This window comes from Amborella trichopoda, chromosome 2 (genome assembly GCF_054954075.1).
Source record: "Amborella trichopoda isolate Santa Cruz 75 chromosome 2, AtrichopodaSantaCruz75HAP2 v2.0, whole genome shotgun sequence".
Lineage (NCBI taxonomy): Eukaryota > Viridiplantae > Streptophyta > Magnoliopsida > Amborellales > Amborellaceae > Amborella > Amborella trichopoda.
Window position 1 is genome coordinate 62864018 of NC_142337.1, and position 9876 is coordinate 62873893.

At 32.7% G+C, this 9876-nt stretch overlaps 1 long non-coding RNA gene and 1 pseudogene across 1 annotated transcript; one reads left to right on the forward strand and one right to left on the reverse strand.

The window, feature by feature from the left end:
• Positions 1 to 3670: 3670 nt before the first annotated feature.
• LOC148783416 (uncharacterized) lies at positions 3671 to 5284 on the forward strand. The gene is made up of 2 exons (XR_016050076.1): positions 3671 to 3780; positions 4694 to 5284. It is a non-coding gene; the product is annotated as an uncharacterized LOC148783416 (long non-coding RNA).
• Positions 5285 to 5610: 326 nt separating this feature from the next.
• Positions 5611 to 6288, reverse strand: LOC105421523 (pentatricopeptide repeat-containing protein At2g03880, mitochondrial pseudogene; annotated as a pseudogene).
• Positions 6289 to 9876: the final 3588 nt, after the last annotated feature.

The following is a 9876-nucleotide window of genomic DNA, read 5'->3' on the forward strand; positions in this document are numbered from 1 at the left end:
ATCAATTAGAGGGTTTTAACATTAAAACAACATTTTTTGATGGATTTTTGAGGTGCATCTTTATTTATTTTCATATTCATACATTTCTATGTCGAGGTGATCAACTAGTGGGTTTTTAACATTAAACAACTTTTTTCGATGGATTTTTGAAGTGCATCTTTAATTCTACATTTTAAAGTTGCAACCTTATGTAAACTTTTTCCTTAAGCAAATATACCTTATATAAACAAGCCTATCTTTTTAAAATGTTCTATCCGCGTAGCTCTATCCATCTTCTAAGACATTTCTATCTGCCCTAAAACTGCCCTATAATGGTCGGCCCTGAACTCTCCGAGTTTCTTGGGCAATTGTTTTATCTTACATTTAAAAATATGGCCTTTTTATTCTCGCGATACATGTACATTTCTTAATCACGTCTGAACAATATAGGAAGCACCTCTTATCAATAATATATATATATATATATATATATATATAGAGAGAGAATAATAATGGAAAATTATTTTATGCTGGCTAGACCGCATGACTATATATGCGGTCCAAAAATTCTAAAGCATCCATCTTATGGATGGATGCAAGTAGCTGTTATATCTAAAAACAATGAAAACTAACGGTCCAAATGTTTTCTTAATAAAATTGTTATTTTTAGTTTTTAAGATTTACTTATTTTTTCTTACTCATGATCTCCATGTTAGGGATTACATGTCCTTAAAAATTAAGTCCAAAAATCTATTTCAAAAAAGATTTATTAAGAGGCCCATATTTCTAAATATGCGGGCTTGGCCTTATAGAAACCGGGAAGCACCTCTGTTAATTATATGGTTTGTGAAACGCTTGAAGGGAACTGGGCAAACTGGATGCAAAAAGAGGCATAATTAGAGTCAATCAACATAGCAATGGAGGTCATAAATATTATCTATGGGATAGATTAAGCTACATAAATATTTTTTATGGGATAGATTAAGCTATATAAATATTATTTATGGGATAGATTAAGCTACATTTAAGAGTTGGAATACTTCCCATTGGATGAAAATAGGACCGTTTTACGAGCAGAGTTAGCAAGATGGGGGAATAACAATATATCAGTAAACCAAATTACCGGTAATGGATCGGTTTTGGTTAGAGAAAGTCAAGAGGCAAAAAATCAGGGTAAAAATACAGGTTGCTAAGATTCATGAATACTTTAAAGTTGGCTAAAAAAAAACAGAGTGAAAAAATCGGATATGCAAAGATGACGTGCCATAAAATTATGATTTGCAGCTATTGTAAAGATACATTAGTCACCAAATAGTAATTATAGGTCCTTGATATCATTTAGGTATCTTTTGGCAGATTTTTTGTTTAAATTATTTTAGTACAACAACAATGTTTCCTCTACCGTCGTGGTACAAAACAAACAACAATTTTATTAGGAACGTACAAGGAAACAATAACAACAATACTAAACATAATAATTATATTAACAAAGGAAAAATTGTAACCCAAGTTGTTGGACTGTTGTTAGGGGAAAAAAAGAAGAAGAGAACCATAGTATAGGGTTACAATTAACAAAAACATAAATCCCATTAAATGTGAAACATGGTTAATCTAAGTTGCTTTGTCGTATACATTAATAAAACAATAGTATACGTCAATGAATAAATAAAAAATTAAAAAATGGTGAAACTAATCAAACTTCTATACGTAGAGAGCAAGCAATAAACAACTAACTTGTATTGAACAATATGTGTATGCAAACGCAAACCCAAATATTAAAATGTCACCTTACTTCCATGTTGCCTAAATATTTAGTTTTAATTAAACAATTATGTTTTTTCACGTTTATAAGTGCACTTAATTTAGAGAAAAAGAAAAATTTTTCTTGGGTTATTGTTTCTGTAATTCTACCTATTATTTTGAGATATACAGCTATTTTGAGAGAATAACTTCGCCATGGCTAGCCCAAAGCCGCTCTTGTAGGACCCAAGCTCGGAGAAAGGAAGATGATTGTGCTTTGTTGGCAGCCAGTATAAACCTTTTTCCACATCTATTTATTGTGAGCTGAATGGCCGAATATGCTTCGTGTAGTCGATCACAAATAGTTGGGATAAGGTTTGGATAATGATAATGATGATCATGAGGAGTTGTTTTTGAAGAATATAATTTTCTACGAATACATGGGCAATGTTTTTTTTTCTAATTCAATTTTTTAAGGAAATATGTTAGTAAAATTTTTATGAATTTTTTATTTTATCAAGATTCATTTAATCTCAATTTCAATGTAAATATCAAAATTTCAAAGATATAAATCAATGAATAAAAAAAAGTAAAATTATATGGAAGAAGTCTTTTCCAAAAGTTTTTTCTGGAAAACAGATAAGATACTTTATAAGGCTCGAAAAAACATTTGATTTTTTTTAAGATTTATTTGGAAAATTTGGAAATTTTAACGAATTTGGAAAATCAGATATTAAAAAAATATATATCATGTTTTAACCGAAAACTTGCTAACTATGGGTTTTCCAACTTTGGAACACTTTTTTCTATTGGACTTTTGATATTGCACCTTCCTTTGATAAGTGCTTTATATTTATCGAAACTAAAGCGTAAATAATTTGGATGTAACCGGATATTCCCTCATAGTTTGAAGATTATTAATTTTATGTTAAATCCCTCATCTCAAATCCCAAAAATTTAATTATTTTATTTTCTAATACATGTTTTTCGTACATGTAAGTAGGAACAATCAATTTAGCGAAAATTGATATTGGTTGAGGTTGTTCATATTTCTTTTACAAGCCACTTTAAGGGCACGTTTGTTTGGTGCGAAAATATTTCTCGAAAAGTATTTTTTTGTAAAAAAATTCTTTCTTGTAGTTAGATGTGAGAATATTTTCGCAACAATTGGTTCGAGAGCATCTTTTTACACCAAAGGGGAGCTAATTAGTGTCAAAATATTTTCACACCTATCTACATACGATAATTTTTTTACCAAAAAATATTTCCTAGGAAATACGTTCACACGAACCAAATATTTTATGAAAAATGTATTAAGAGGGAAATAGAATGGGATACACTACTTCAATAGGGCATTCATTTCCATCAGCTTCATGAGATTTCTTAAAATCTTATATAAAAACTTATTGTTATTATAAAATCCTATATAAAACCTTATTGTTATTATAAAATCCTACATAAAACCTTAGCTAGAAAAAATACGGTGACTTGTAACTTTTATTTTTTGTATTAACTTGTCATTATTATTTATAATAAATCAAGATAATCGTTTGACAACACGTACAACACTCTATTCCTTTATTTCATTGTGACTTGTAGCTTCTATTTTTTGTCCCAAATTAAGTGGCTTAAAAGTTAAATTCCAAGAGCCAATAGCTCGGATAGAAGTTTGTAGCCACTATCTTATTTTTTCTTAACCCAGGGATACTCAAGCACACACAAAAGATGAAGGTTTTTAAATGGAAAACATCCCAAAATTGGCATATGGGGCATGAAATAGTGTGCTCTACAAGACTACTATACACCTACCCTGTCTAAACTTAGAATCACATGCCCTCATCATGATAAGACTTCGGAATAGCATGCTGAGATTGTTATTTTTTTTTAAATTTTTTTTTTTTTTATATTTTTGCTTGTGCTTATAAAGGCAATCTTTACCTAACTCATCGCCATTTTGAAAATAAATTAACATTGATAGAAGTTTGATTGGTAAACTAAAAATGTGTCTAAGGGATGATGTTAGGGGATTGGAGGAGATTGAAGATACACACTAATTCAAGGGTAAGTTTTTGTTAAAATTTTTTTAGAATTCATAATTGAGTTTTCAAAAAATATATTTGATTTTTTTATTCATATGTTAACTTCATATGAATCATTGATTTATTTAGTTTTTCTATTATATAATTTTATCTCGAGAAATCATTTTGCTAGCTAAATCTAAATTAAATTCTATGGTTTTCTCTATTATATTATTTTATCTCGAGAAATCATTTTGCTAGCTAATTCTAAATTAAATTTGATGGTTTTCTCCATTATATAATTTTATCTCAAGAAATCATTTTGCTAGCTAATTCTAATTTAAATTCTATTTATGATATGAAGCGACCATTGCCCTGCAAAGATCACTTTCTAACAAACCGTTCTTGAAAATTCTCTAACAACCCCTTCCCTCCAACGCTCTTCTAACTTTGTCTATATTCAAATTACAGGCTGAGCATATATGTGAAGGTGGTTACTATGTTAGTGTAACCATTTCTAAGTTTGTAATATGTTCAGTGTGAGGGTGGTGTGGTTACTATGTTAGTGTAACCATTTCTAAGTTTGTAATATGTTCAGTGAGCTTGTTTTCTTTAACTGTTCACATATATTCAAATTATATGTACAGGGTTTTCTCTACCTGTTCACATATATTCAAATTACATGTACAGGTCGAGCGTATAGATTGTGATATGTTGTTGTAGTGGATTTTTTTTTTTCTTTCTTTTTTTTTGGGTCTGGTGGGTGTTAAAGTAATTCATCCAGGGTATCTATTTTTTGGGTCTTTTGGTAGGACCGGGTGGGTCTTCTTTTGGGTCTTGTGGTAAGATCAGGTAGGTCTTTAAGTAATTGGTTGCAGGATATCTAACTTATCGGGTAGGTCTTAAAGTAATTGATTGTAGAATATCTAATTTTTTTTTTTTCACTCTTGTGCTAGGTAATTGTTTTTGGAGGGACCAAACCATTTTGAAAGTGAATGAACATAGGTAATTATTGGAGGGTTCAGGCATGAGCTCCTCTCTTGTTTTCTGCTAAACTGATAAATGGATTGAGTGGTTTATTCATTTTTGGTCAGGCGTCAGGTATGATCACGCTAATTTATTGTGGACAACCTGTTTTTTTTTTCTTTTTCTTTACAATAGATTGAATGGTTTTGTTGGGCATGACTTTTTCCTGATAAACCAATTAAGTAATTGATGAAGGTGGTTTTGTTAGATAATGATTTTTCCGGATAAACAAATCAATTAGACGTGGATTTTTTTGGATAAACAAATCAACAACAAATTGATGAAGGTGGTTTTTTTATCAACCTTTTTTTTTCTTTGTAAACCAACCAAGGTATTAATGAAAGTTGTTTTTTTTTTTTTATTATTTTTTTTTTTGCAAACCAAAAAAATGACGATATCGGAAAATATGCCATTTAAGAAGTTTAATTATATTGATTAAAGATTGTAACTATATTGGTTAAACACCAACTAAACAAAAGCAATAAAAAAAAAAATATGGTTAAACAACAATTAAACAAAAAGAGGAATAAATAGAAGCTGGATTTTAGAAAAAAATTATTTATAGCCAAAAATAATTTAGAAAATTGTAAAAGTGAGGAAATATGAAATAATAAATAATTCATAAATCATCAAAACTATGTAAGAATATTTTTATACATTGATTTACTAACTAAATGAATTTATTTTTATTTTGTAACTTTTCAAATTTGTAAATTACTACTTGGCTCTACAAGGTGCGAAACCCAAGCCCGAGTCAACTCGGTTGAGTTCCTAGCCATTGGCCCATCGTTTATTGTTGTGGTTAAACCCACAAATCCCAAACACATTTTCCATTTAAAAGTTCTCATCACAACAAATCCAAATTAGGCAAGTAGCCCTCCATCTTTAATTGCTTGGCCAAAGCATGCTGCACCTCACACACTTCAACAATTTGGGGATGTGATGAATCTCCCGAAACACACTCATGGAACCTTTTATCAATCTCAATTGAGCTACAACCAGGGACCTTCTCGATACCCCTTTCTCTCAGCCTCCTTCTCACCTCTGCAACTCCACCCCAATCTCCAGCATTTGCATGCACATTTGACATAATGACATAATTCCCCCCATTTTTAGGCTCTAATTCTATGAGCTTCTCCAAAGCGAACCTCGCCAGATCAGGGTCATTATGCATCCTACAAGCTCCAAGTATTATAGCTTGATCAGGCTCCACAGGCATTTTGGATATAAGCTCGTGGATCTCTCTAAGGCGACCAACTCGGCCTAAGAGGTCCACAACACACCCATAATGCTCGATTTCCGGCTCAATTCCGTAATCTCGAGCCATAGAATCAAAGAGCATCAAACCTTCTTCAACCAGGCCACCATGAACACAAGCAGATGACAACCCAACAAATGTAATGTTGTTGGGTCGAGCCCTATCCGCTGTCATACGATAAAAGAGCGCTAAGGCCTCTTTCACCTGCCCATGCATGGCAAGGCCACATATCATAGCATCCCAAGCATGTATATCTCTCACACGCATGTCGTCAAATACATGCTGCGCTCACGTGATGCATCCACATTTCGCATACATGTCCACAATTGCGGTCCCCAAAATGCAATTCAATTCGAACCCACCCTTCCGAACCAAGTCATGGACACATCTTCCAAGTTCTAGCGAACGTAGGTGCACACAGGCTAAGAGCACAGCCACCAAAGTGAATGCATCAGGCCAAACATTTTCCAACTCCATGGATCTAAACAAGCTCAATGCGTCGACCGGCATGTGCATAACCAAGAATTAATGAATTAGACTATATTCCTTTGAGGCATTTCATCAAAAATTTGCTCTGCAAAACTACGAAGCCCACATTGAGCATACATGTGCACTAATGACCTCAACACGAACCCATCAGATTCGAACCCTAGCCGAACTACATGACAATGGGCCCCACCACCGTGGCCGGATGATCAGAGGGCGGTACATGCCTTGAGAAGAAATGGGTAGGTGTAATTGTCTGGAGAAATGCCATGGGCTAGCATTTGGGTGTAGAGAGCGATGGCTTGAAGTGAGAGATTGGAGTGAGAAAGGCCTCTTATCATTGTGTTGTATGAGAATGTGTTTGGGTTGGGAATGTGGGTGAAGACAGTTTGGGCATAGTTCATGTTAGAGAGGGCCCTGGCAATGTCCAAGAGGAGATTGTTTGTAGTGAAAGAGAGGACTCCATTGATAAGGAGCTTCGCATGAATTTGCAAAAGATGGTGGATGGATTTGCAGTTCCTTAACAACTGCAAGGAAACCCAGTAAGCCTGTTTTTTATGGAAAAAAATTATATAGAGAAGAGGCTGCTTTGACGCCTAATATGATCACAATAATAGGACAAAAAAAAATAGATTTAAGTTTTGAAAATAGTGCACATCTATTAAAAGAGGTTGGTTTGATGCCTAATATCTTCAAATTGATCACAAGATATATGGATAGGACAAAGAAATAGATTTTAAATTTTGAAAATAATGCACATTTTTTAACCTTCAAGTTTTCACATCCCTGTTCGATCTTCATTATTTTTGAAGCTTCAAACCTTATAATTTTTGAAGCTACCACTAAGATTGCTGTTGCATTGAAATTAGTTGGCCGTTATAATGAGAAAACCACTCATTATCACGTTATATAATTGTAACCAGGTGTAAGGGGCAGTTATTTGGTTCTCTTTTGTTTTTCGTGCAGCCGTTATGTAACGTCAACGTCTTAATGTTCTTTATCTCTGTTTCCATTTTAATAACAAATTAATTTTGGGGTGTGGTTTCTGTAAGGCTGAGGCTCTAAACAATCAAAGTAAGGCACACTTTCAAATAATGTTAAAAGATGTTTTAGTGTCATAAATCTTTGTAATGGGCCTGAACATTTATTTTCAAATTTAATTATAAAATTTAAAGCTTAAAAAATAGTGTAGATTGAGCATATCAATGAACACTTGAAAATATTGCAAATTGACATGCTAAAAAATCCATTACATTATGCATTATTTTCAAGATTTAAAATCCATTTTTTCTCATGTCCATTTTTTAGTATCAAAACAACCTTTTCTAATGAATTTTTGAGGTGTCCCTTAATTTGATTGTTTAAGACCTCACTCTTATATGAACTTTTTTTCTTAATTTAAAGAAGGTAACGACTTAAATGGTCAATATTATCGGTGACAAAAATAATGATTGGAGTGTAATTTTGGAAAGAACGCTACTTTAAAAAAAGAAGAAAATGTTATACCCTTTTAAAGTCTATTGGTTCACCTTAGATTTCTCTTCATTCAATGTGTTTTTTTTTTTTTTTTACCATTTCTTATGTTTCTGACTAAATCCACAACTAAATCCGCACTAATTACACAATAATCCGTTAACTTTGGGTTAAGGAGATTACATTTACTTTTAGCAGTCTGAACAGTATGTGGGGTGGGCTATTTACCACATACGTAATTGAAAAAGAATTTTTTTTGAACTTTATGACATCTCTTTTTCTTTTTAATATTAACTTGAATGCATTAATGTGCTGATGGATTTCACATGAGACGATTAGAACTAATTGTTATCTTCTTGTACAAGGTCAAGCATATGCTCCTTTTTGTTTTGATCTTCATTACCAATACAAAAATGAGAATGAAGGAACTATGTTCCATTCCATCACATTCACATTTTCTAAACCTTGCTGAGGCTTGAGTGGCCAGATTGGGTGGATAAAGTTGGCTTCAATCATGTTTTGCAGGACTTAGACTTGCCATGCTAAGCCCAATATGCCTGACCCAAAAAATATTAGCACACTCAGATGCGAATGCGTGCGCACACACACACACATACGAAGATTCCTTGCCGCCGGGAGCACATTTTCCATTAGCTAATTTGAGAAAAACCCAGCCTAGTGGTACTTTTAGGAACCCAAAATTTCAAGAAGTATACTCCTCGACCAAGTGACCGGACTAAAAATAAAAATAAAATAAAATAGAAATAGAAATCGACGTATTGTTGAGATTATTGGAATTGAGTTGTTGTGGTCGTTGAAAGGACTAGAAAAGCTGAACATTCTATGTCCCTAAAGTGATTTCCCTCCATAGTTGCAGATGAATATGTTCAGCAGGGCCGTCCATTCCCCCTGTTGATCATCAAAAATGAATCGTGGGTAAAGTTTATTGAAAAAAGTAGCATTCTAAAATTGAATATAGAACATTTAATTTTGGCAACATGATCGATTTTTTTTAAAAAATAATCATCTATAAATTCTCAAGTGGAATCGAAAATTTAAAATTGAAAAAAATCTTTCTAAGTAGCTTTTTTACCTAAGGGAGAAAGTGGACAATATGCTTATGCAAGAATAGAGTATACACAACACCAACAAACATACTAGAAGAAGGCCCAAACTGAACCATTGGATGAGGGACATTAATCGAAAAGCGCAAGGGTATTTTGGTCGTTATTCTTTAAAAAATTTATATTTTTCTTTTTTGTGGTGCACCAAGGATAAGCGCATTGCTCCCTAAAATTTAAGTGAAAAGGATTTACGGAAAAGAAAATCAAAACTAAAATAGCTCACATATACCTCTGGTGTTTCTAGAAATTGAATCTGAACCGTAGAGCTTGTAAATTACAAGGTTTAAAAAAAAAATTTCGTACAAAAATAAGGATTCTAATTTACCTTGATGCTCTAATTGTAAGAAGATGTGTTATGTTGAAAAAGATTGTTGGTACAAATCTACAGACCGGGCAAACTTTCATGAGGTATAATGATGAATAAGTTAATGAAGAAAAATCGTCTTTTTAATGTCTTAATGACAATGTTAACCTTGCCAAAAACATTTTTGGTATCCCGATAGTGGTTGTAGTAATCATATGACGAGTGATAAAATGTTGTTAGGTTAATCAATGAATCTATAAGATCTTGATCAACACTAGAGATGATAATCAAGTTCAAGTACGAGGCAAGGGAATTGTTACCGTCAACACCAAGATCCGTAAAAAATTCACTCATGGAGTTATGTATGTGCAAGGTTTAGCCCAAAATCTGATAAGCATAGGGCACTTGCAGAAAAGACGGCATTATTCATTTTTTTATGATAATAGATGCATGATATATATAACAGGA